The sequence below is a fragment of the Gastrolobium bilobum genome, unplaced genomic scaffold (assembly GCF_033153095.1).
Source record: "Gastrolobium bilobum isolate Gb01-03AN ecotype WA unplaced genomic scaffold, APGP_CSIRO_Gbil_v1 utg31796, whole genome shotgun sequence".
NCBI lineage: Eukaryota > Viridiplantae > Streptophyta > Magnoliopsida > Fabales > Fabaceae > Gastrolobium > Gastrolobium bilobum.
The window spans coordinates 499448-526833 of NW_026898399.1; the positions used below are offsets into that span (position 1 = coordinate 499448).

Genomic DNA, 27386 nt, shown 5'->3' on the forward strand with positions numbered 1-27386 from the left:
AATTATTATTTTAATACAAAAATTATAAAAATATAGTTATTTTAAACCTATTTACAAATCTATTGCACTCAGTTGCGCACTTGGTGGACACAACAAGTAGCTCCCGTGGTAGAGGTGGTAATATGAGTTGAATCCGACGGATCAACCCGCCAAAACGGGGTGGGTTGAGTTACACATTTCAACCCACCAACTCACCCCGTTGGGTTGTGGGTCAAAACGGGTTAGCCTGCCGGGTCAATTTTTTTTTTTTTACTATTAAGTAGTATTTTATTTATCTTTAAGCTTTTGTGATATCCAATTTTGTGTTATCTTAGTACTCTCTGAAAAAATAAAGAAAAATAATTTTATTTATGACAAAGGTAATCTATATATGGAGATAAAAATAAGTTTGTAAAGAATGTATGACTAAATAATAGCATGCATTTATTAGGGGTGCTAAACGAATCAGAGGCCTTTGACTCGGCTCGTGAAGGAATGAGCTTACATGTATAAAATTGCTTGTTGGAACCAGGCTTGGACTTGTACAAAAGCTCGTTTAATAAAAAGGCCTCAGGATCCAATTCAAAAGCTCGACTTTAAAGCTTCTCAAGCTGACCTAGTATATTAATTTTTATTTTTATTTTATTTTTTATACTACTTGTAATAGCCTTCTCTCTCCTCAATTCATTTCACCCTATTTTATTTGTTAAACAGATTTTTTGAATGATTTTGTTTTATATTATGTTGTTTGGATATACATTAAATTTATAAATATTTATAGAATTACTAGTGTTGTTAATTGTATATTCTGTTTGGATAAATTTTTGTTGTCTTATTTTTAATAAACAGGCTAACAGGCTAACTTAGGCTTTTATCTTTTGTAAATAAGTCAGGCCACAGGCAGATAATTATATTTATAACAGGTAACAGGTTTGGTTAGACTGTCACATTTAAACACAGGCTTAACCTTTTAAGAACAAAGATCGGTTCGGCTCGGCCCGTTAACACCCTTAGAATTTAGGCTTAAGATTGGGTAAAAAAACTAAGGGGAATGTAATATAAAAAAAAGTAATATTATAATATTAATAAAATATAATTTATTTTTTATTTTTTATGTGGGTTGACCCCCAACCCACTACAAAACGGGGCGGGTGAGGATTTTCAACTTACATTCAAGAGGCGGGCGGGGCGGGGCTAGCTGTAACACCCCGTATATGTCCGGTAATGTTATCATACTATCGTATTAAGCTGCGCTTAATTAAAAATGCGGAATATCTTTTTTTCTTTTCAATTATGATGTCATTATCATTACCAACTTGCTTATTAATCAATTAATAAAACATCGCCGGTATGTACATTGCAGTTTAACAGCTAACTGAAATACCTCATTAATTAAATAACATAAGTATGTCTCTAGACACGGAACTACAACGCGTAGACCGGTCCAACATACAGTTTATACAACTCTAACTATAAGTACTAACAACATAGTGGCATGGACAACTCCCATGCTCACCCAAATAAGGCAACAAAGCCCACATCGTCTCAACTCAATAATCATAAATGACAGAAAACATAAACAGCATCCAATCTAGTCATGCCAGCATAATATGAACAACATTAAACATCAACTAAGCTCTGGCCTCTTGCCGCCAGAGGCATCAGTCCCCATACTACCTGAACCTGAAATAAGCATTTCCCAAACGTAGGGTGAGATCTCTAAACAAGAAATCTCAGTAAGACAAGGGGCCCTCAAGGATCTTCCACCCCAAGCTCACTTACATGTGCAATATAAGTTCAAAAGCAGTTTATCATCATCAGTTCTAAAATAGTGCAATGCAGCAGATAATCATGTCATGTGTGTCAATACTATTCTACTGGCCAGAGAAATGCAGATGTATATACTTCTAATACCCACAAATAGTGCAAGACGCTACTTGCATCCACCCCGGGTCACCGTCTTGTATGACGCCACATACTCAGGCTTACCGTCAAGATGGAACAACGCATGCATATTAAAAGCCATTACACATAAAGCTCACAGCATTTCAAATATCCAAAGCATGTAACACAACATGCATATAACCGTACCCCCATGGGACATGGTGGAACCACAACATGGCTAAACGGAGGACACGAAAACTTACCTCTTAAACAATCAATCCAAGTGAAGTCCACACAAGCTCAATGTCCAAACACAGCAAATCACAATCTGATTTAGGACCAGCAAGCATATCAATATTCATAGCTCCAAAGCATAAACATAAAGACTACGTTTTCCTTTTACGTTTTACGTCTTAAGGCTTCACACAAAGCCATAAGCCCTTAATCAGTTGATTCTGACTTAGTTAAGTAATTACAGAAGTTCAACTCCATCAAAATAGGGTCCACAAACCCATAGCTCAGTTCTGTATGAACAATACCTCATTGTTCCTCGAAATCCCAGAATATTCGGATATATGTCGGGGGCATATCCGGATATCAATATCTGGATATCTCACTGGCAATATCCGGATATCCAGATCCCCATATCCGGATATCAATATCTGAATATTTATCAACCAAATATCCGGATATTTTGCGATAGAATGCAGTTTCTGCATTTCGCGAAGATATCCACCAAAGCTCCAACTTTTACCAAATAAAAGCGTTCAAGACTCCATTTTTATGTCTGTACAGGTTCATACACATGTTAGTTAATTGCTTAACCCATTTACATGCAAAGACACCACCTTTAAATCATTTAAACTCATGATTAAGGTTAGGCAACTCACCAAAGCTTCAAACTCAGAAATGGAAGGCTCTTGGAGCTTACAACCAAGTCCAAAGGTTCTGACTTGGTCCCAAAACGAAAATGATCACACAAGCTTGGACCTTTCAACACAAGGAAGCTCCTTGAAGCTTCACAAGCCAAGAACAAGACGAATCTCATGCAACTCTCAAACTCAGCACAAGAACCTCACCCACAGCAGCTTAGAATCTCAGAAAAGGCTACCCCTCACCCTCACAAAGCCACCCACAAGTGTTTACAAGGAGGAAATGTGAAGGAAAATCAAGAAAGATAGCAACGTGGTCTCAAAATGGAGAAGAGAACCCAAGGACAAGGCACCAGCTGACCAGCCTCCAAGCACTCACGTAGGATAGTGTTATGGCCTAGGGTTTGGTGCCCAAAATAAGTATTTATAGTCACTTAACCATAAAACACACAGTATTAACTTTAAATGCTACGCTTAGCATTTTAATCCCAAACTCAGGATTCTTAACCTACTCAATTTTACAAGAATTATCATATTTTTCTTATATTTTTCGGAGCACCTTTCCGGTACGCGCTTTCCATAACCAGTACCATTTTCTGGCACCAGTTCTCATTATTTTAACTTGAAACTCGTTTTACAAGTTATATATATTATTCTAGGAATTATCATGCACTTATTATAATTTTTCGGGATACTTTTTCGGTACGCATTTATACCGACTAGCAGAATCGGTATCTGCGTTTTTCGTCCGAAAAGCGACTTTCAGCATTATTAACCACTTTCTATAATTATTTAAGCCTCATAATAATTATTAGGGTCAATTATGAAATTATCTCATTAAATTCATAATTAATTGATTAATTTCCTTAATTAACGGTGCAGGTTTTTACATTCACCCCACCTTTTTAGGATTTTGACCTCAGAATCAGAATATACCTGTCTTGGAAATCGGGATACTTCCGGAGAAGCTCATCCTCTCGCTCCCAGGTACACTCCTCAGGAGTCCTTCCTGACCATTGCACTTTGACCATCGGAATGATCTTGCTCCTCAGCTGCTTCTCGCCACGATCGAGAATCTTGAGTGGTCCGACGGGAGTTTTCAAGTTCTGCCGAACCTCCACATCATCAGGTTGCACCACGTGGAAAGGATCCGCTACATACTTGCGAAGCTGAGACACGTGAAACACGTCGTGGATGTTGGCCAAGTTCGGAGGCAAGGCAAGCCGGTAAGCAACATGTCCTACTCTACCAAGAATCTGGTATGTCCCAATAAATCGCGGGCTCAGCTTCCTCACTCCGAGTGCCTATCCAACACCGGAGACAGGTGAAAGTCTCACAAACACGTGGTCACCCTCACTGAACTCTAGTGGACGATGCTTGACATCGTAGTAACTCTTCTGGCGATTTTGCGCCTGCTTCAGCTTTTCCCTGATAATCTGGATCTGCAGGGTGGTATCTTAGACAAAGTCCAAGCCAAACAACTCACGATCCCCAACCTCAGACCAGCAGGTAGGTGTACGACACTTCTTACCGTAGAGCGCCTCGTAGGGTGCCATGCCCAGGCTAGCATGGAAACTGTTGTTATACAAAAACTCAACCAACGGAAGGTACCTATCCCATGCCGAGCCCTGCTCCAATGTGCAAGCCCGCAACATGTCCTCCAAGGTCTGGATAGTCCGCTCAGTCTGTCCATCAGTCTGAGGGTGATAGGCTGTACTCAATCTCAACTGATTACCAAAAGCTCCCTGCAGCGCCTCCCAAAACCGAGATGTGAACTTCGGGTCCCTATCACTGATGATACTCCCGGGAACCCCGTGAAGCCTCACGATCTTGCGAACATAAAGTTTGGCCAACTGCTCAGTAGTGAAGCTCACCTTCACTGGAAGAAAATGGGCAGACTTCGTCAGTCTGTCTACAATGACCCATATCGAGTCACAGCCAACCTGAGTCTTCAGCAAACCCACAACGAAGTCCATGGAAATGATCTCCCATTTCCATTCCGGAATCTCAAGAGGTTGAAGTTTACCAAACGGCTTCTGACGTTCAATCTTCACCTTCTGGCAGATCAAACACTTAGACACATAAACAGCTATGTCCTTCTTCATACCTGACCACCAGAAGTTTCTCTTTAAGTCTTGGTACATCTTAGTCGCACCAGGGTGGACCGTAAACTGGCCTTTATGGGCCTCTGCCATAACCTCTTTGGTCAAAGGACCTCGAGGAATCACAACCCTCTTCTGAAACAACAGAAGTCCGTCCTCATTCCAGGACATGCCATCCTGATCCTTTACATAGTCAAGGCACTCTCTCTGCACTTACGCCTCTTTAATCTCTTCCATGAGCTCATTCTCCACTCTCACAGTCTCCATCTCGAGAAGTGCACCCCCAAATAAGGAAGTCATTGTCAAATCTCGAAACTGCTCAATGATATCGTAATCACCCATGGTCAAACTGGATAGACTCACGGATTTCTGACTCAAAGCATCCGCTACCACATTGGCCTTGCCAGGATGGTACTTCAACTCAAAGTCGTAGTCCTTCAGATACTCCATCCATCTCTGTTGTCTTATGTTCAGCTCTTTCTGATCAAACAGATACTTCAAGCTCTTATGGTCACTGAACACAGCAAACTTCATCCCAAACAGGTAATGCCTCCAAATCTTGAAAGCAAATACAATAGCCGCCAACTCCAAATCATAAGTCGGGTAGTTCTCCTCATAAGGCTTCCACTACCTCGAAGCATAGGCAATAACCTTGCCCAACTGCATCAACACACAACCGAGTCCCTTCCCGGAGGCGTCGGTGTAAAGCTCAATTTGCTCATCAGGATCAGGAAGGATCAACACAGGTGCGGTAGTCAATCTCTCCTTCAACTCCTGAAAACAATCCTCACACTCGTGAGTCCATGGAAAAACCATGGTGGAGAATCCCTTAATGAACCTTCTATAGTAACCTGCCAAACCCAGAAAGCTCCTCACTTCTGTTACCGTCTTGGGCCTCTCCCAATCTAGCATGACCTCAATCTTGTTCGGATCCACTGCAACTCCTACAGCAGAAATAACATGCCCAAGAAACTTCACAGACTTGAGCCAAAACTCACATTTAGAAGGTTTAGCATAAAGCTTTTTCTTCTTCAGCACTTGCAAAACAATCCTCAGATGTTCTACATGCTCTTCCTCAGTCTTGGAGTAAATCAGAATGTCATCAATGAAGACAATCACAAACTGATCCAGATACGGCTGGAAAATCTTGTTCATGTAATCAATGAACATGGCAGGTGCATTGGTGAGACCAAACGGAATCACCAAGTACTCAAAGTTACCGTATCGCGAACAAAACGCGATCTTAGGGACATCTTCCGGCTTCACCCGAATCTGATGGTATCCGGACCGGAGATCAATCTTCGAATACACACAAGCACCCCTGAGCTGATCCAGCAAATTATCAATACGCGGGAGGGAATACTTGTTCTTGATTGTCACCTTGTTCAACTACCTGTAGTCGGTGCACAATCGCATTGTCCCATCTTTCTTTTTTACAAAGATGACCGGTGCTCCCCACGGAGACACACTCGGTCGAATGAAATATTTCGCTGAAAGATCCTCAATATGCTTCTTTAGCTTCGCCAACTCCGGTGGCGACATCCGGTATGGAGCTAATGAAATAGGCCCACACCAGGCAACAAGTCAATGGAGAACTCTATCTCCCGCTGTGGCGAAAACTCAGGAATCTCCTCAGGAAACACCTCGAGGAACTCCCCCGCCACAGGAATGCCAGTTATATCTTCATGTGTCCCAGTCACCAAACCTCCCAACATGACATAACCAAATGCCCCTGCTCTCAAGGCCTTCCTAGCCTGCAGCAATGAAATATATGGCGAGGAACTAGCTGTGGAATCACACGGAGACATCACCACGCGCTTTGCATAGGAATCAATCAGTGCACAGTTTCTAGATAACCAATCCATGCCCAGAATAATCTCCAAGTTGGCCATCGACAATCCTATTAGATCCACCGAGAACTCACAGCCGTCCCACTGAAACGCTACATCGTGATGTACAGTGGTAGAATCACATATTTCTCCGATGGCCGTAGTCACCCGCAATGGTCGAGAAAGCACAGACATGGGCAACTCAAGCCCCAAAGCAATCGGGGTAGCAATAAACGAATGCGTAGCCCCAGAATCAAATAATGCATCAACAACAATACCACCAATAGACACAGTACCTCTAATAAGGTTCGGAGCGTGGTCCGACTGCTGCCTATCCAATGTGTACACACACCCAATAGAAGGTGGCACCGCAGGTGCCGAAGTAGAAGCCATCGGACCCATCTGAAGTGGAACTGCCTGAACTGCAGCAACCCTCGCTGTCGACGACGGACAGTCTCTAGAGAAGTGGCCCTCCTTGCCACACTGGAAACAGATCAACTGACCCGAAGCACAACGACCAGCATGCTCCTTTCCGCACCCCGCACATCTCGGAGTGGAAGGAGGCCTAGCAAAACTCCCCTGCTGTCAAGCAACCCTCTTGAATTGACCAGGCGCCTGCCTAGTCGCCAACTGTTTACCTTTGCCCTTCCCAGCAAACTTCTTGTCCTTCCAAGAAGTAGGAGCAGGAGTGGAACTAACAGTCCCCTTGGTCTTGTCAACCTTGGCCCTCTTGGCCTTGCTCGCAATGCAGACATCCTCAATGTCCTTACACTGCTAAACCAGTGTACCAAAATCCCTCGAAGCAGCTCTGGCAATATGCTCAGCAATCACCTCACTAAGTCCTCTGCGGAACTTAGCAGCCAGAAACATCGGAGTAGGAGAAACCATCCGGAAGTGCGCAAACTTCACAAGCTCATTAAACTTGGTCAGGTACTCGTCAACAGACATCGAGCCCTGAACCAATCTATCAAATTCCCCCTACTTCCTCTCCTGCGCATCGTAGGGAAAGTACTTTCCCAAAAAGCATTCCTCGAAGAATGGCCACGTCATGACATGACCCTGCATCTCAACAGACATCGAGCCCTGAACCAATCTATCAAATTCCCCCTGCTTCCTCTCCTGCGCATCGTAGGGAAAGTACTTTCCCAAAAAGCATTCCTCGAAGAATGGCCACGTCATGACATGACCCTGCATCTCATAAGCACGAGAGGTGTTCGTCCACCACTCATGGGCATTGCCCTCCAGCATGTAAGTCGAGAACATCAGCTTCTGCGGGTCTGTACACTGCATGACCCGGAATATCTTGTCCAGCGCCTGTAACCATCTCGCTGCAGCAATAGGATCCAAAGACCCATCAAACACAGGTGGCTTATGCTTCCTGAAAGCATTCAGCTGGCGATCAATCACGTCATGATCCTTAGCATGCCCTACCAAGGTCTCCATCGTCTCAGCGACATGAGTAGCACTGCCAATGTGACTCAGGATCTCATCTTGAACACTAGGTGGAGGCGGCGGCGGTGGCGGCGGTGAAAACTGACCTACAGTAGGACCAGCCCTCATCTCCCCCAACATGACTCTCATCATCGTCATGTTCGCCATCCTGTTCGCCTCGAGGACATCCTCAGTGGTCCTTCGGTTCGCTTCACAAACCTCTTCTGCGGCTATCCAATTCGCCTCGCGAACAACGTCCATCATTGTCGCGTTGGCCAATCTAGTGGCCTCCTGATCGGCTAACCTAGCCGCCTGCATCTCAGCCAATGCAGTTAGGATAGGATCGAGTTGATCCTCAGAAGTCTCTCGTGTTCTCCCGTACCTAACCATGACTCTGCACAAGTTACACAAATTATGAGTTGATCAGGCCCACGCAATGTGATCATATATGCATTATCATAATAAAATTCGACATAGTAAACACACAAGACAGATGCAACCAAACATCCTAGCTATTGCAATACATACAGGCTTTTCCCTTGAACCATTGCTCTGATATTATAAATGTAAAACCCCGTATATATCCGATAATGTTATCATACTATCGTATTAAGTTGCGCTTAATTAAAAATGCGGAATATCTTTTTTTCTTTTCAATTATGATGTCATTATCATTACCAACTTGCTTATTAATCAATTAATAAAACATCGCCTGTATGTACATTGCAATTTAACAGCTAACTGAAGTACCTCATTAAATAAATAACATAAGTATGTCTCTAGACATGGAACTACAACGCGTAGACCGGTCCAACTAGCAGTTTATACAACTCCAATTGTAAGTACTAACAACATAGTAGCATGGACAACTCCCATGCTCACCCAAATAAGGAAACAAAGCCCACATCGTCTCAACTCAATAATCATAAATGACAGAAAACATAAACAACATCCAATCCAGTCATGCCAGGATAATATGAATAACACTAAACATCAACTAAGCTCTGGCCTCCTGCCGCCAGAGGCATCAGTCTCCATACTACCTGAACCTGAAATAAGCATTCCCCAAACGTGAGGTGAGATCTCTAAACAAGAAATCTCAGTAAGACAAGGGGTCCTCAAGGATCTTCCACCCCAAGCTCACTTACATGTGGAATATCAGTTCAAAAGCAGTTTATCATCATCAGTTCTAAAATAATGCAATGCAGCAGATAATCATGTCATGTGTGTCAATACTATTCTACTGGCCAGAGAAATACAGGATTTATATACGTCTAATACCCACAAATAGTGCAAGACTCTACTTGCATCCACCCCGAGTCACCGTCTTGTATGACGCCACATACTCAGGCTCACCGTCAAGATGGAACAACACATGCATATTAAAAGCCATTACACATAAAGCTCACAGCATTTCAAATATCCAAAGCATATAACACAACATGCATATAACCATACCCCCATAGGACATATTGGAACCACAACATGGCTAAACCGAGGACATGAAAGCTTACCTCTTAAGCAATCAATCCAAGTCAAGTCCACACAAGCTCAATGTCCAAACACAGCAGATCACAATCTGATTTAGGACCAGCAAGCATATCAATATTCATAGCTGCAAAGCATAAACATAAAGACTACGTTTTCCTTTTACGCTTTACGTCTTAAGGCTTACCACAAAGCCATAAGCCCTTAATCACTTGATTCTGACTTAGTTAAGTAATTACAGAAGTTCAACTACATCAAAATAGGGTCCACAAACCCATAGCTCAGTTCTGTATGAACAGTACCTCATTGTTCCTCGAAATCCCAGAATATGCGGATATATGTCAGGGGCATATCCGGATATCTCACTGGCAATATCCGGATATCAATATCTGGATATCTCACTGGCAATATCCGGATATCCAGATCCCCATATTTTGATATCAATATCCGGATATCCAAATCCGGATATCAATATCCGGATATCCAAATCCGGATATCAATATCCGGATATTTATCGACCAAATATCTGGATATTTCGCGACAGAATGCAGCTTCTGCATTTCACGAAGATATCCACCAAAGGTCCAACTTTTACCAAATAAAAGCGTTCAAGACTCCATTTTTAGGTCTATACAGGTTCATACACATGTTAGTTACTTGCTTAACCAATTTACATGCAAAGACACCACCTTTTAATCATTTAAACTCATGATTAAGGTTAGGCAACTCACCAAAGCTTCAAACTCAGAAATGGAAGGCTCTTGGAGCTCACAACCAACTCCAAAGGTTCTGACTTGGTCCCAAAACGAAAATGATCACACAAGCTTGGACCTTTCAACACAAGGAAGCTCCTTGAAGCTTCACAAGCCAAGAACAAGATGACTCTCACCCAACTCTCAAACTCAGCACAAGAACCTCACACACAGCAGCTTAGAATCTCAAAAAAGGCTACCTCTCACCCTCACAAAGCCACCCACAAGTGTTTACAAGTTGGAAATGTGAAGGAAAATCATGAAAGATAGCAACTTGGTCTCAAAATTGAGAAGAGAACCCAAGGACAAGGCACCAGCTAACCAGCCTCCAAGCACTCACGTAGGATAGTGTTATGGCCTAGGGTTTGGTTCCCATAATAAGTATTTATAGTCACTTAACCATAAAACACATAATATTAACTTTAAATGCTACGCTAAGTATTTTAATCCCAAACTCAGGATTCTTAACCTACTCAATTTTACAAGAATTATCATATTTTTCTTATATTTTTCGGAGCACCTTTCCGGTACGCGCTTTCCAAGTTGGCCATCGACAATCCTATCAGATCTACCGAGAACTCACGGCCATCCCACTGAAATGCCACATCGCGATGAACAGTGGCAGCATCACATCTTTCTCCGGTGGCAGTAGTCACCCGCAGCGGTGGAGAAAGCACAGACATGGGAAACTCAAGCCCCATAGCAATCGGGGTAGCAACAAAAGAATGCGTAGCCCCAGAGTCAAACAAAACATCAACAACTGATGTACCAATCGTAACAGTACCTCTGACAAGGCTCGGAGCTCGATCCGACTGCTGACGATCCAAAGTATAAACTCTCCCAGAAGATGGTGGCACTGCCGGTGCCGAAGTAGGTGGAAGGGGAACCATCTGAAGTGGCACTGCTTGCACTGCAGTAGCCCTCGCCGTCGCCGACAGACAGTCTCTGGAGAAATGGCCCTCCTTGCCACACTGAAAGCAAATCAACTGGCCGGTAGAGCACGGCCCAAAATGAGTCTTCCCGCATCCTGAACACCTGGGAGCAGAGGTCTCGCTGCACTCCCCTGAGCAGAAGTCCTCTTGAACTGACTCGGCGCCTGCCGAGCTGCCAACTGTTTACCCTTGCCCTTGTCCCCAAACTTCTTGTCTCGCCAAGAAGTGGAACTACCAGCTGCAACCTTCATCGCCTCAGCAACCTTGGCCTTACTCGAGCTGTAGTAATCTTCAATATCACGATACTGCTGAACCAGTGTCCCAAAATCTCTAGAAGCAGAACCAGCTAGGTAACCAGCAATATCCTCACTAAGTCCCCTGCGGAACTTAGCAGCCAGAAATGTAGGAGTAGGCCTCGCCATCCTGAAGTGTGAAAACTTCACCAATTGGTTGAACTTGGCCAGGTACTCGTCCACAGACAACGAGCCCTGAACCAATCTGTCAAACTCTCCCTGCTGCCTCTCCTGAGCGTCATACGGAAAGTACTGACCCAAGAAGAAATCCTCGAACAAAGGCCACGTCATCACATGACCCTGCATCTCGTAGACATGAGAAAGGTTTGTCCACCACTCAAGGGCATCGCCCTCCAGCATGTAAGTAACGAACATCAACTTATGCGGATCTGTGCACTGCATGACCCGAAATATCTTGCCCAATGCCTGTAGCCAACGCGCCGCAGCAACAGGATCAAAGGATCCATCAAAGGCAGGTGGCTTATGCTTACGAAAAGCATTCAGCCGGCGATCGATCTCATCACGATCCTCAACAAAAACAGGGACAGTCTGTGTGGCCCCCGTAACGTGACTGCCATCACCCATCTGACTCTGAGAGTCATCCTGCAGACTGGGTGGAGGTGGTGGTGGTGGTGGTGGTGGCAGTGGAGGTGGTGGCGGAGGAACATGGCCAACAACAGGACCATTCCTCATCTCTTCCAACATGACTCTAAACATCGTCATGTTCGCCAGACGGTTGGCCTCCAACACGTCCTCAGTGGCCTTCCTGTTCGCCTCTCTGACGGCGTCCAGCATGGCCTGGTTTGCCATTCTCATGGCCTCCTGGTCGGCTTGTCGGGCCGCCTGCATCTCAGCCAATGCAGCCAGGACAGGATCGGGCCGATCCTCCGAAGTCTCGCAGTTTCTCCCGGGTCTTACCATGACTCTGCACAAGTTACACAAATTATGAGTTGATCAGGTCCACGCAATGCGGTCACATATGCATTATCATAATAATACTCGACGGAGCAAACACACAAAACAGACACAACCAAACATCCTATTCATTGCAATACATACAAGTTTTTCCCTTGTACCGTTGCTCTGATACCATAAAATGTAACACCCCGTGTATAACCTGTAGTGTTATCATTACATCGTATTAAGCGGTGCTTAAGTAAAAATGCGAAATATTCTTTTTCTTTTCAATTATGACGTCATTATCAATTACAATCTTGATTAGTTAATCAATTTCATAAAATATCGCCTGTATGTAAATTGCAATAAGACATCTACTGAAATACCTCAATATATAAATAAAGTGTGTATCTAAATCACGGCATTACCTCTCGTAATCCAGACAATATCCTGATACATTATTACAACTCCAAAGACTCAAGACATAATCAAGACATAACAGTACTATGTGTCATGGACAATCTCCATGCTCACCAAATAAACATAATCTCAACAAGATAGACATAAATTGCCATAAGCATGCTCTGAAGCTATAAGCAATAAACAACATACAAATCCAGCATCTAACATGTTAGCACAAATAACAGCAAATCTAACTCAGCTCCGGCCTCCTGCCGCCTGAGGTCTCAACATTACCTGATCCTGAAATAAGCATTCCCCAAACGTGGGGTGAGATCTCTAAACAAGAAATCTCAGTAAGACAAGGGGTCCTCAAGGATCTTCCACCCCAAGCTCACTTACATGTGCAATATAAGTTCTAAAAGCATTTATATCATTATCAGTTCCAAAACTATGTAGTGCAACAGATATCTATGGCATGTGTGTAATCACTATCTACTGGCCAGAGAAATGTTGGAATACGTCTATTCCCTACATGTAGTACAAGGAACACCACTTGCACCTCACCCACAGCCTCACCCTCTTGTATGTTCCACATACTCAGGCTTACCGTATAGGTGGAACACCTCCATGCATATCAACAAGGCACTAACATACAATAGCTCAACAGCATTTCCAAAACATCAAAAGCATGTAACACAGCATGCATATACCATAACCCCATGGGACATGGTGGAATCACAACATGGCTAAACCGAGGACACGAAAGCTTACCTCTAAGCTAGCTATCCAATGCAACAAGCTCAAAGTCCAATCACAGCAGATCACAATCTGATATGGACCAAATGTAAATCAGTAAACATGTACCACATGCATACAAATTAAAGACAACGCCTTTTCATTACGTTTTATGTCTTAAAGCTTCTAACAAAGCCACAAGCCCTTAATCACATGATTCTGGCTTAGTCCACTAATTACAGAAGTTCAACTTCATCAATCTAGGGTCCAAAAACCCCCCAATAGCCTACTGTACACACAGCACAGCTACTGTTCTGCGAAATCCCAGAATATCCGGATATTCCTCGGGACCATATCCAGATATGCAATATCCGGATATCTCACTGTCCATATCCGGATATGTAATATCCGGATATACAGATTCCCATATCCGGATATCTAATATCCAGATATCCCAAAACCCCATATCCGGATACCACATATCCGGATATCCAATATCCGGATATTTCACGGGTAGATATCCGGATATTTCACGACAGAATGCAGCAACTGCATTTCGTGAAGATATCCTTCAAAGGTAGGGTTTTTTTACATATTTTAAACACTTAAACATGCATTTCTAGGTGTGTTAAGCATTATCCCACAACAAGTTATCATCTTTTAGCCTTAACATGCATCAAGCTTCCATTTTTAAGCATTAAAACTCAAGTTAAAGGTTGGTGATCATACCACAACTCAAAAACAGAGGAGGGAGATGCTCTTGGAGCTCAACACAGCCCCTCAAGTCTGACTCAAAGATGATGCACGAAAATGTACCACAAGATGACTCTTTTCTTCACGAAGATTGCTCCTTGGAGCAATGACAAGGCAAGAACAAAGCCCCTCAACACTCTAGTCAACAAGACAGCCCTCAAGGTACTCCAAGACAGTCTCCAAACTCAGAAAATAGCTGGTCACAACCCTCACAAAGTTCACCCTCACCCCAACGAAGTGTTTGCAAGCTCAAAGATGGAAGAAATCAAGTAAAGATGACACCTTGGTCAAGAAAATGGAGAAGAAACCAAGAAGCACTATTCTAGTCAGTCACTCCTTTCTCCAGCCACGCACAAGGTAGTTATCTAGGGTTGTGTGCCCTTAAAAGCCATATATATAGACACTTACTCAATAAACACGCAATATTAGCTTTAATTGCTATGCTTAGCATTTTAATCCCAAACTTTGGAATATGAAACTACACATTTTTCCAAGAATTATCATATTTTTCTTATAATTTTCTGAGCACCTTTCCGGTACGCGCTTTTCAAAGCCAGTACCGGTTTCTAGCACCAGTTCTCATTATTTGGACTTGAAACTCGTTTTATAAGTCCTATATGCTATTCTAGTAATTATCATGCACTTACATTAATTTTCCGGGATACTTTTTTGGTACGCATTTATACCGACTAGCAGAATCGGTATCTGCACTTTTCTTCCGAAAAGCGACTTTCAGCATTCTTAATCACTTACCATGATTATTAACGCCTCTTAATAATTATTAGGGTCCGTTATGGAATCATTTCCTAATTTTGCATAATTAATTAATTAAATACCTTAATTAACGGTGCGGGTTCTTACAGCAGACAACTCATTTAATATCCCACTACTTTCTACATTGGAATTTCCAAATTAATAATATCTCACTACTTTATGAAATCTTTATTTTAAATTTTGAATTTAATTTAAATTTGAATTTTGAATTTGAATTTTTATTTTGAATTTGAATTTTGTATTTTAAAAGGTGGGAAAACATTTGAACAATTGTTGGTGGCAGATAGTTCATTTAATGTTCCACTACTTTCTACATTGGATTTGTTAAATGTATGTATTATTTCAAATTGTATTATGATTAAAAAAGACCTCTGCTTGAATGTATAAATAGGAACACTTCAGGCATATTTTTGCTCCAATTTTTCTTTTGTTGCTTCTGTCTCATATATATATGAGAAAAATATCTCTCAAGCTGCTTGAGATATATTTTTCTCCAATTGCTCCAAAACTATGTCGTTTTTTTATTCATTTCTTTATATTAATTGATTGACTTTTAAATGGTTATGATTCTCTTTTTCTCTCTCTTCCTTTATTACCATTGATCCATCTTTGTACGGTTATGATTTAGTGGCCGAAGATAAAGTTATCTCAAACAACTTGAGAAACGATAAGCCCTAAATATATATATATATATATAAACCCTAAACCCTAAACCCTATATATATATGGACAGATCCTTTGACAAAAGTGTCAAACTTTGAAATTTGACACCAAATCTTAACCGTTGATTTTCGCCAATCAACATTTATCATTTATTGGGAATTAATAATTAATTAATAAGTTTGATTCCCAATAAATGACAACAAATCAAAAGTTAGGATTTGGTGTCAAATTTTAAAGTTTGACACCGGTGTCAAAGGATCCTGTCCCATATATATATATATATATATATATATATATATATATATATATATAGAGAGAGAGAGAGAGAGAGAGAGGTGGGAAGTTAATGACTCAGTTGTGCTTCTTGACATTAAGATGTACTGATCTTAAAATATACATAATTCTTTGAGGCTATGACATGTATCCAATTAATTTTGTGCAGTTTTCTAATCATACAAGCAAGCTGCTTCTATTTCTTCATCGCACTCCTCAGGTCATCAAGCTCACAAGGACACTAGTAATTGAGAGTTATTGTGTCAATTTCATACCATGGAAAATATTACAGTAAATATTGCAATGCAGTGAGGGATTTACTAATTCACCAAGAAGATGAAAGAGGTGCTGACATTAAACATATGACAGATCAGAAGAGGAAGAAGTCCAGTTTGTAGCTGCAAATGATGATGAAGTGATGATGTTGAGGAAATAAATTGAGAGATTTAATGAAGAGAACAGGGCTCATAAGTTCCATTGTGTATTGTAGTATTTGGAATTCCTCGTATACAATTCGTATTCATTATGATAGTTTTAATTTGTAAATGTGATATTGTATACAATTAATATTTTTCAATATGTATTGTAGTTTTTTTCCATCGATCTTAGTTTAATTGTGTATTATATGCTTGAAATTCCTATTTATTTATTGAATTGAAATCTATATGAAAGATATTTAAAAAAAAATTAATTCAAATATTTTTGGTGAAATTTAACAAAAAATTTTAAAAAATTATTTCAATTTTTTTACGAAAAAACAATTTCGTCGAAGATTTTCAACGGAAATAAATTCCATCGAAGATTTTCCACATAAACAAATGTTGTTGAAGATTTTTCACGGAAACAAATTCCGTTGAATATTTTCAACAAAAATAAATTCCGTCGAAGATTTACAACGAAAATAAATTCCGTCGAAGATTTTCCACGGAAATAAATTTCGTCGAAATTTATTGACGGAATCTGTAATTCCGTTGTAAAATGGATTATAATCAAAGAAAAATTCGACAACCTGAATTCCGTAAAAAAATTCATTTAGTAGTGATAAGCCCCAAAACAAACAAGCACAAACAGATTACAAATAAAAAAATATGTTGCATGCAATCATTAAGCAGTAGTGGAATGAGGTCTGTAAGAGTGATATCAAATGATGGTAGCTCAGTTGGCGCATCAGAGCTGAGCAGGTAAGGGTGAGAGCATGTTTTCGATCCTTCCCAGTATCATCTTTGGGAGGAATTTAAAGCTTTAATCATGGACCCTCCCTGAATATGATTGACTCCCATGAAAAATGTGGTTTAACAAAAAAAATAAATAGAATCCCTACCCTTCAACAAATAAACTTTGAAAGAGCCTCCTTATTTTTTTTTATTAAGATAAGAAATGAAGAAAGCATGATTAATTCCTTATTGAGAGATTCTTTTGCATTTTTTACTCAAAGTATTACTCACCCTTATTTTTTTATTAAGATAAATGAAGAAAGCATGATCAATTCCTTATTGAGAGATTCCTTTGCATTTTTTACACTAAGTATTACTCACCCTTATTTTTTATTAAGATAAGAAATGGAGAAAGCATGATTAATTCCTTACTGCGAGATTCTTTTGCATTTTTTACACAAAGTATTACTCACCCACTTATTTTAGCACTTTCAGTCTCACCCGGAAAATGTTTCTTACTTCCATTTTCTATTCTTATAATGCAACAACAACCTTATGAAAAATATTACTCAGCAAATATTAATCCATCACTTGTTTAATAAAATGATACCATGTTTAGTATCAACTTATTTTAAGAAAAGAACTATTTTTTAAACCAAAAAGTAATTTTCTTGACACGGGAGATAAAATTATCTTCAGCAACCTCAAAACTACATCATTTGGGGAATTGAGAGAATTAATGAATGATATTTTAGGAATTTTATTTATTTTTTTGTTATATGAATTTTACCAAAATATATTTTATTAATTTTCCAACTCTCTAACCGATATAGTTTCGGGGTTTGGTGGAGATAGCTTTATCCTTGTGACAACTTGTGACAACGATAAACCCTTTTTTAAAACTTCTCAAAACTTATAATAAACAAAATTAAATACAAAATAAGTTAATTTAAACAACCAATAAGTTGGCATTGTTCATTGAATCTTAAATTGATATATATGTAGTTCCTACCATTTTATTTTGCTTAAGAACCAAATAGCTAAATTTAAAATTTCCTCTGAATTTTTCTAGTTTTAGCACACTAGCATTAAACCTTAACCTCTACGCGGCTTAGAAACTTTTGATTCATTCTATTCAATTCAATAAATAGATTTGGCAGTCTCCACAAGCCACCCAATAATGAGCTTAAAAATGAGAGAGATTATTGAAGATAATGACTTGGAGGGAGAAGTGAGTACTTTAAAGAACACATGGGTTCCAACATGGACAAAACAGATCACAATAAGGTCCTTAGTGACAAGCTTTATCCTAGGCACCATCTTTAACTTCATTGTTTGTAGACTCAGTTACACCTCTGGACTCACACCAAACCTCAATGTCCCTGTGGGGTTGTTGGGGTTTACGGTCATTAAGTACTACACAACATTGCTCGACAAGTGCGGCCTCCTCAAGCAGCCATTCACTCGCCAAGAGAACACTCTGATCCAAACATGCATCTATGCCTCCTCTGGAATCGCATTTAGTAGTGAGTTATTTTTATTTTCCTTGGATACCCTTTTCTTTTTATATTTCATGAACTGTGTTGATATGAAATCTGATAAGAATTCAGAATTAACAAGATATTAAACTGGCTTTCTCATTATGTATATGGAGCAAAAAAATATTGAGCTTTGCTATGTGATTACTGATTAGGTGGCACTGGAAGTTATCTATTTGGGATGAGCCCATATATCACTGCAAAAGATCATGTAAGGGACACGCCAATCAATAGAAAGAAACTCTCCCTTGGCTGGATGTTTGGTTTCATCTTTGCCATTAGCTTTGTTGGCTTGTTCTTTATTTTGCCTCTAAGAAAGGTTGGTAGAAAGTGTAAGCAATTTAATCAGTAAGTAATTCATGATTCATGTTCAACAGTAATCAGTCAAGAACATGACATAGGATCTTTAGAATTCATGAGTTTCACATAAGAGCGTACCTTTCTCCATTAGTGCGGAAGAACTTTGATGATGGAAAATTGTTTCTCATAGTCTTTACCCTCTGCTTTCCTTGTATCGTCTATGACAGGGATCTGATACAACTTTTATGGGCAGACCATGAAGGAGAGAATTCTGAGAGATAATCATAATCAGAGACTCACCATTTTTTCTCTTTATATAACTAAACCATGTCACCAGTTACGGAGTTTCAAATAACTCCCTGTAACTTCTCATTAATCTGAAACGTCAAAACGTCAATTACCATTAATGCAAAACGTTACCATAATGCAAAACGTCAAAACGTCAATTACCATTAATGCGAAACGTCAATTACCATAAAGCCTCTTTTATTATTAATTAAACTAATTGACACACGTTACACATGAGACACAAATAGTTTTACATTCTCCCACTTGGCTCATGTCATAAGGTGTCCCTTCATGATTTAATTAACATTCACTATAATGCGCATTTACTAGGCTAAAGGTTCCATACATTGACGTCATCATAATTCATTATTAGAAATAAAATCAACATGAGTCATGGCGGTTGTATGCTATCAAGTCGGCATAGTCCCTTCCATGTACTACTATATTGACTCTTCTTCCTAACTTGATACTTTAATAGGAAGTGTACATTATGTCCAACAATAATGTCTTGATAACGGACCATAATTATTTTCAATATCATTAGATATAATTGCATGCATACATAAATTGAAAATAAGACAATAACATAAACATATATTCATCAATGAGCTCAGAGTGTCAACACTTAATGCATAACTATAATTTTCATCATTCACTAGCTGACATAATGCCAATTCTACATACATGACCAGTAAATGTCTTGGGCGGTAATACCTTCGTCAAGGGATCAGCTATCATAAGATCGGTGCTAATATGCTCTATAGACACTCTATGTTTCTGAACCTCTTCTTTAACGACAAAGTACTTTAATTCCATATGTTTAGCACCTTTGGAATACTTGTCGTTTTTAGAAAAGAAGACTGCTGCGGAATTATCACAATAAATTTTCAGCGGCTTTTCAATATTGTCGACCAATCCAAGCCCTGAAATAAAGTTCCGTAGCCATTTAGCCTGAATCGTGGCTTCAAAGCATGCCACAAATTCAACTTCCATAGTGGACGCAGCTATTACAGTCTGCTTTGCACTTTTCCATGATATAGCTCCTTCAGCTAAAAAATACAGGTAACCACATGTAGACTTTCTTGTGTCTACGCATCCTGCAAAATCCGAATCTGTGTATCCAATAACTTCAAGGTTGTTAGACCTTCTATAAGTAAGCATGTGACCTTTAGTCCCTTGCAAATATCTCAGAACTCTCTTTGCAGCTTTTCAATGATCCATACCGGGATTACTTTGGTATCTAACCAACATCCCAACTGCAAAGCTAATATCTGGTCTCGTACAAGTCTGAGCATACATTAAGCTCCCAACTAATGATGCATACGGAATTGCTTCCATTTATTTTCGTTCCAATTCACTTTTAGGACATTGTAAGAGACTAAACTTATCTCCTTTCTGAATTAGAACTGGAGACGATGAGCAGTTTTCCATTCTGAATCTCTCTAGAACTTTATTAATATATGCTTTCTGAGACAAACCTAACAGTCCTTGTGATATATCACGGAATATTTCTATTCCTATCACATAAGCTGCCTCACCCATATCTTTCATTTCAAAGTTACTAGAGAGAAACTTCTTAGTCTCAGTTAAAAGACCAAGATCGTTAGTTGCAAGCAAAATATCATCAACATACAGAACCAATAAGATGAACTTGCTCCCACTGATCTTCAGATATATACATCGATCAACGATGTTTTCTTTAAATCCAAAGGAAACAACAATATCATTAAATTTAAGATACCATTGCCGTGAAGCTTGTTTAAGTCCGTATATTGACTTCTTAAGTTTGCACACCATGCGCTCTTTACCCTTTTCTATGAACCCCATTGGTTGGTCCATGTACACATCTTCATCTAAATTTCCATTTAGAAAGGCGGTTTTCACATCCATTTGGTGTAATTCTAGATCATAATGAGCCACCAATGCCATAATAATTCTTAAAGAATCCTTCTTTGAAACTGGTGAGAAAGTTTCTTTATAGTCAATGCCATCTTTCTGAGTGAATCCCTTTGCAACTAGTCTGGCCTTGTAACATTCCAAGTTACCATGAGAGTCACGTTTGGTCTTAAAGACCCATTTACAACCAACTCTCTTGCACCCTTCTGGTAACTCAACAAGATCCCAGACCTTGTTCTGTTCCATAGATTTCAACTCATCTTTCATAGTATCTAACCACTTATCACCATTCATGGCTTGTGAAAACGTTACTGGATCATCCTGAATACCCATGTCAAATTCAGACTCTTGTAGATATACCACATAATCATTAGAAATAGCAGGTCTCCTTTCTCTTTGAGATCTTCTTAATGCTATTTGTTGTGGTTCTTCTAGTATGGGTTCATTTGGTTCATCAACAATGATTTCTTCATGAATAGTGGGATCATTAACTTGTCCTTCATTATTATTGATTGGTTCAATAGCATAAGGAACAATAACTTTACTAGAGCTACAAGGTAATGGAACTTGTACTCTCACTTCATGAATATCCACTTTACGTGGTGTTTCACTCCCACTAACTTCACCATTCTCAATGAACCTTGCATTTCCAGATTCAATAATCCTTGTAGTATGATAAGGATAGTAAAATCTATACCCTTTCGATTTTTCTGGATAACCAATGAAATAACCACTGATTGTCCTTGCATCCAGTTTCTTTTCTTGCGGATTGTAGTATCTAATCTCTGCCTGAGAACCCCAAACATGCAGGTGTCTTATACTAGGTTTTCTTCCAGTCCAAAGTTCAAAAGGAGTCTTTGGAACTGACTTACTAGGAACCCTATTCAATACGTACATAGCAGTTTTTAGAGCATAAGTCCACAATGAAACAGGTAAAGAAGAATTAGTTAACATACTCCTAACCATATCCAGTAAGGTCCTATTACGCCTTTCTGATACACCATTCTGTTGTGGTGTACTGGGCATTGTGTATTGAGCACAAATACCACGCTTTTCCAAAAATTTAGCAAATGGGCCCGGATGTTGTCCACTTTCATCATACCTTCCATAATATTCACCACCCCTATCAGACCTGACAATCTTCACCTTTCTGTCTAATTGCCTTTCAACTTCATTAATATAAATCTCCAAAGCATTTGCAGCTTGAGACTTATCATGCAACAAATAGACATAACCATAACGTGAATAATCATTAATGAAAGTGATAAAATATTTTTCTTTATTGAAGGCATTAACATCAAACGGACCACATACATCAGTGTGTATAATTTCAAGAAGCTGAGTGCTCCTTGTGGCTCCTTTCTTTGTGTGTTTTGTTTGTTTTCCTTTAATACAATCCACACAAACATTCAAATCAGTAAAGTCTAAATCCGGAAGGATTTCATTATTTACCAATCTTTTCATCCTTTCTTTGGAAATATGTCCCAAATGTTTGTGCCACAAGTAAGCGGAACACTCATTAATTAAGGTACGTTTAGTACCAACATTATGATGCAGAGTCATAAGTGTTTCAGCATAAAGATTATCAAGACATAATTTATATAATCCACCACATAAAGTACCATTACCAATCAAATGATTGTGCTTGTACAAACTGAAACTACCACTACCAAATTTAAAAGAGTACCCAGCAACATCAAGTTTGGAAATTGAAACTAAATTCCTAGATATACTAGGGACATGCAAAGTTTCACATAAGTCCAAATGATATCCACTGTCGAGAATTAAACGATAAGTCCCAACAGCTTCCACCGGAACTTTCACTTTATTGCCCATAAAGACAAACTTTTCATTTGGCCTTGTGGATTTTAGAAGAAGAGGCCTCATTCACTTTAAGAGGTCCTCCTCTTCCTCCTTTCTTCTCATGCTTCTTACCTTTATTCTTTTCAGCTCCTTGATGCTTTACATAATTGACAGAATGAGCTCCTTGATTCTTAATTCTGGTTTCTTCCTGAACTAACATACTGTGCAATTCATGCACATTCCATTTGTTTTTCATGGTATTATAGTTCATTTGGAAAGGACCATACTCAGACGGTAATGAGTTCAATACGAACTACCCCAGGAAGTTCTCATCCACAACTATTCCCAATGCTTTCAATTTTGCCGCAATGCTTGTCATTTCAATAACATGCTCATGCATAGTACGCGAACCATCAAACTTCATGGTTGTCAGTGTACTCATAAGTGTCCCAGCAAGAGACTTATCAGCAGTTTGGGAGCGCTCTTCCACAAGTTTCATCATTTCGATGGCACTTTCAGTTTGTGGAAGAGCTGACTTAATGTTGCTTGCTATGCTCATTTTCATGTACATCAAACTTAATCTGTTGGATCTTTCCCGGTTCTTAAAATGGTTCCTTTCATCCTCAGTGCTTTCAGGAGTAATAGCACCAGGTTCCTCTTCTCTAAGAGCCAAATCCATATCCATTACCCCAAGGTAAAAATTGATTTGCTCTTTCCATTCAGAGAAGTTCAGCCCATTAAAAACTGCAACTGTTAAGAACATGGAATGTGTGGCAACAGGTACTACAAGGAATAATATTTAAATATTAATGCTTTGAATCATACATGTCACATACTAACATACTTCACAGATTCAACTATACTAACTTCAATGCATATCAATGTTCGCCTTTGGGGATCCATTAACATACAACATTAACTATAATGATGCTATATAAATTTCACATAATTTGGCAATGATGCATACCCCTATCATAAATATTTGTCATCTTTGGATGTCCAAATGTGAGGAAATATGCCAACAATACCAACATCCATGTTTATTTTATAAAACAAATAATCAACCTTTGGATTGATCCCTAACTGTCCTATAATAATGAACTTCAATATACCACAACATGAATAATTATCATACTATTCACAGCATCACAATCATGGTAATTGAAATAAAATTCATAATATTTGGAATTAAAATAACTCTTCAAGATTTGGCCACTTTGGTGACTAACAAATCTATCATAATTAATTCCAAAACTAAAAAATTTCATAAACAATAATAGGATTAAATTTTCACATTCAATTTAATCCAGCCACATCACATAATCATTCAATTTAAAATCGTAAATATTACATAATCATACAATAGCTTTATTCTCCATTATGCACGGTTAACATAATCCATTCAAAACAATTGAAAATGCTTTTCAAACTCAATTCAAATCAAAGTCGAATGGCATTAAAACCGAATGCAAATTATCCATTAAGAAACACGAAAACCGAGAACATTCAAGGAGACCTACGACAACAACTTTGAATATTTCTTTAGCCAGTACAAATTCTTTTCATGATGCTTTATCCAAAACCCTAACTCTTCATGAATTAGAAATTCATTAATAATTATTTATGGAAAAACACAAATTCTTAAACACATGCTCTGATACCAACTGTAAGCAATTTAATCAGTAATTCATGATTCATGTTCAATAGTAATCAGTCAAGAACATGACATAGGATCTTTAGAATTCATGAGTTTCACATAAGAGCGTACCTTTCTCCATTAGTCCAGAAGAACTTTGATGATGGAAAATTGTTTCTCAGAGTCTTTACCATCTGCTTTCCTTGTATCGTCTATGACAGGGATCTGATACAACTTTTATGGGCAGACCATGAAGGAGAGAATTCTGAGAGATAATCATAATCAGAGACTCACCATTGTTCTCTTTATATAACTGAACCATGTCACCAGTTACAGAGTTTCAAATAACTCCCTGTAACTTCCCATTAATGCGAAACGTCAATTACCATTAATGCAAAACGTCAAAACGTCAATTACCATTAATGCGAAACGTCAATTACCATAAAGTCTCTTTTATTATTAATTAAACTAATTGACACACGTTACACATGAGACACAAATAGTTTTACATAAAGAAACTAGGTAATTCATTTTTATTTTGTGTTTTGACTTTTAACTTTCAAAATAAAAAAAACACAGAAAACACATTTTTCCATAACTATTATACAAAACAATTTTAAGAATAGAAAAACTAGAACACAATCAAAAAGACCCTACAATTCTTTAGATGTTCTGTTACAGTTTATTAAATTTCAATTTCATTTGGTATTCCACAGGTTATGATTTTGAAGTACAAGCTAAAATACCCTAGTAGAACTGCCACAGCTCACCTCATCAATAGCTTACACACACCAACAGGTTCAAAGCTAGCAAAGTTAAGTATTTATTAGTACAAACAACTTGAATTTGTCAACCTGATACTATAATAAATTAGAAAAAAGCCATTTTTCGTTTATAACCAGCTTAACCTCTTCATTCATACATATATAGGAAACAAGTTGCTTTGCTCTTCAAAAGCTTTTGTGGAAGCTTTGCGTTTGCTTTTTTCCAATGGTTTTTTAAAGCAGCAGATGATTGTGGATTTAGCTGTTTTCCAACACTTGGAGTCCAAGCCTATAATAAAAGGTATATATGCATTCATTCAAAGTATTTAATCCATGTTGTCATCCTCCACCAACATTGATTTGGTTAACTCCTTATCAACAAGAATTTTTATTTGCAGTTCTTTTGAGGTTGTTCATAACTTAAAGTTCAATATAATAGTATTGAATTTCATTTTCAATAAACATATATATTTGTTTACTTTTGTCAAAGTAATTGTTTCTTATTCTGTATATAGTTTATAATTGACATGACACTAACCTGTGTCCATACATAATTTGAATCATCTTACAGATTCTATTTTGATTTTTCATCTACCTATGTTGGAATTGGAATGATCAGCACTTTTAATGCAAATGCATCTTTGCTAATTGGAGCCATAATATCATGGGGTATTCTATGGCCCTGGATTGACCGCAAGCAAGGCACATGGTATAGTGCAGATCTACCTCCCAACAGTTTAGATGGCATGCAAGGATACAGGGTACACATATACATAGATTAAACAATTTTATTATTTAAAATATAATAATATTTAATGTAATCTTTTTTAAGTTGTGAATTAGTAGTTCTAAGTTAAATTTATTAACAGGTCTTCATTGCTATTGCTATGATACTTGGTGATGGCTTTTACCAATGCATCTACATGCTATTACGAATCACCTATAGTCTTAGCACACAGTACTTGAAGGATAAAAACTCATCCTCTGTGAACCCTGAATTTGTTCATCAAAACTCAAATGTAGATTATGATGATCAGTGTCGAAAGGAGTATTTCTTGAAAGATGATATTCCCATTTGGGATGCTATCACTGGCTATGTAGTCCTTGCAGTTGTTTCCAGCATAATTGTGTCCCATTACATTTTCCCTAAACTAAAATGGTATCATATACTTGTTTCTTAACTTATTGCTCCAATTCTGGCCTTGTTCAATGCTTAGGGATGTGGCCTCACAAATTTGTCTTTGGCCACTATATATGGTGAATTGCCATTACTATATTCAGTTCTTGGGTTGGCATTGCAAATGGAGGCATAATTGCTGGCCTAGCATCTTGTGGTGTTATGATGAGCTTTGTTTCCACTGCTTCTGTTTTGATGCAAGACTTCAAAACTGGTTATCTCACCCTTACATCTCCACGCTCTATGTTATTCAGTGAAGTTTTTGGCACAGTCATTGGTTGTGTCATGTCACCTTTGGTCTTCTGGCTTTTCTACAAAGCTTTTCCAATTGGTGACAATAAAAGCACTTACCCTGCACCTAATGGGGATGTTTACCGTGGGATTTCAATGCTTGGAGTTGGAGCAAAGGGTTTCTCTTATCTTCCTAAGAATTGTCTTAAACTAGCAATCATATTCTTTTGCACTGTTGTCCTCATTGATGTAATACATGATGTGTTGAAGCATTATGAAAACAAGTACAAGATATATAGGTATATTCCACAGCCCATGTTCTTGGCTATCCCATTCTATCTTGGTGGATACTTTACCATAGACAGGTGCATTGGGAGCTTGATTTTCTACCTATGGGAGAAAAAGAACAAGAATAAAGCACAACATTATGTGCCTGCAATGGCATTTGGACTAATCTGTGGCGATTCTTTATGGAGTGTTCCAGCTGCAATACTTTCTCTTGCTGGAACTAAAGCTCCAATTTGCATGAAGTTTTTATCT

At 38.8% G+C, this 27386-nt stretch overlaps 1 pseudogene; it reads left to right on the forward strand.

Moving 5' to 3' along the window:
* The first annotated feature begins 18405 nt into the window (after positions 1–18405).
* LOC133315734 (probable metal-nicotianamine transporter YSL7) lies at positions 18406–27380 on the forward strand (annotated as a pseudogene).
* Positions 27381–27386: the final 6 nt, after the last annotated feature.